Source organism: Mus caroli, chromosome 12 (genome assembly GCF_900094665.2).
Source record: "Mus caroli chromosome 12, CAROLI_EIJ_v1.1, whole genome shotgun sequence".
Lineage (NCBI taxonomy): Eukaryota > Metazoa > Chordata > Mammalia > Rodentia > Muridae > Mus > Mus caroli.
In genome coordinates this window covers 28,805,780-28,808,102 of record NC_034581.1, presented here as the reverse complement: position 1 = coordinate 28,808,102, position 2,323 = coordinate 28,805,780, and positions in this window count along the sequence as shown.

Sequence of the window (2,323 nt, the reverse complement as noted above, 5' to 3'; positions counted from 1 at the left end):
CCTGCTTTCTTATAGAACCAAGACTACCACCCCAGAGATGGTCCCACCCACAAGGGGACCCCCCCCATCACTAATTGAGAAAATGCCTTACAACTGGATCTTGTGGAGGCATTTCACCAACTGAAGCTCCTTTCTCTGTGCTAACTCTAGCCTGTGTCAAGTTGACACAAAACTAGCCAGTACAGAAGGTAATGCCCCAAGTTTCTACGAACTCCATAAACTTGATATATCTACTCAGTGCCACTCCACACCAAGCACATTCCAGCAACATTGTCTGCATAGATAAAAGGAGTCACCTTAGGGTTTCCATAGTTTCAACAAACTCCATGGCAAAAAAAAAAAAAAAAAAAACAAGTTGGGGAGGAAAGGATTTATTTGGCTTACACTTTCAGATCATAGAAGGTCTATGGAGGAAGTCAGGACAGGAACTTAATGAGGGCTGGGACCTAGAGTCCATAACTGATGCAGAGGTTACTGAGGGGGACTGCTTCCTGGCTTGCTTCCCATGGGTTGCTCAGCCTACTTAGTCATAGAACCCAAGACCACCATCCCAGAGATGCACCACCCACAATGGGCTGGGCCCACCCCATTGATAGTGATGCAGAAAATACCTTACAGCTGAATCTCCCAGAGGCATTTCCTTCACTGAGGCTCCTACCTCTCTGATGACTTTGCCTTGTGTCAAACTGACACATAAGGCAGCCAGCACATATGTAGATATATATGAATGCAATCACAACTTAACAGTCCTTGACATAGAGAAGTCCTGCAGGCAGACAAAGGTGAAGTAAACACCACTCCCAAAACCTACTACTTAGGAAGAGGAATGAACTGCTTTCGAGTTCTTTACTTTCTATTCTTGTGGGTTCCTGAAAGCACATTTCCCATTATCCCCACTCCCACTTACCCAACCCTGGCCAAGATGGAGCTTATCATTTCTCAGCTAGCTTTGACAGAGATGTTTTACTTATCCAAGGCCTCCCTTTTCTGCCATCTTAGCCCTCAATGCTTGCTTTCTAGAATCTACATCTGAGGTGGAGTCCTTCAGTTCCTTCAGAGACAGTCTCCACCCTGTCATAGATGACTACAAAATATCAGAGTGGGACCAGGACAGTGACTTGAGGGGACATTAGGAGACACTTTGGGGCACTCATATTTTTCAGCACATGAAATTCACAAGCATACTGAATTTATTTAAATACATTGAAAAACTCTACACTTTTAATAATATATTCTTATATACATCTATTTTTCTTTTATGCTTGTTTGAACCCATGAGACAAAAATAAAAAACCATCCTGCCTGCTTTTGATTTCTTTTCTATTACTAAAACATTTAAAGGATATATACTTGAACTGGGCATGGTGGCACATGCCTGTAAATCAAGCCATTTCAGGGCCAGAGGAAGGAAGATCCGAAATTCAAAGCCAGCTCTGGCTACAGAGCAAATATGAAGCCAGTCTGGGCTACATAAACCTTGTTTTAAAATGTATTTACATACCTAACTCCACTACTTAGATCAATGAATCTACCTTCCCTATGAACACCTTCGGAAGGAAACATAGTTATCTAGTAATCTATTTATCCAACTTTGCTAGGCTAATCATAATTTGAGTCATTACACTCACCAGCTTCAAACCCCATGGCTGCTACGTTACTGCAACCATGGCTCAGAGCATTTACCAGGCACACGGGAACAGTGCTGTACAGCAGTAAGTTTCTGTGGTGTCTGTTCCCAGGTTGTTTTTATCTAGCATGCTTCCATGCACTTTTCTAGGAAGTACTTTTGTCCTGGCTTTAGATACTGCAGTTTTGATTTGTTTACCAACTCAGGAATTCTTTGTGTTGAGAGAAATCAGAGCCAATTTATTGTCTTTATATCTAACATCTAAAACTAAGGGTGCCAATGGCTCCAATATGACAGAATTTTTGCACAGACTTCACAAAAATCTAACTGCATTTTGACTCTGTGACCATGGGAGAAAATGCTCTACAGCAGCAGTTCTCAACCTGTGGGTCTCAACCACTCTGAAAGTTGAATAACTCTCTCACAGGGGTCGAATATCAGACATCCTGCATATCAGGTATTTACATTTCTTTTTTTTTTCATCTACAAATAGTGATTTTTTTTTAAATATATTTTTATTACGTATTTTCCTCAATTACATTTCCAATGCTATCCCAAAAGTCCCCCATACCCTCCCCCCCTACTCCCCTACCCACCCATTCCCACTTTTTGGCCCTGGCGTTCCCCTGTACTGGGGCATATAAAGTTTGCAAGTCCAATGGGCCTCTCTTTCCAGTGATGGCCGACTAGGCCATC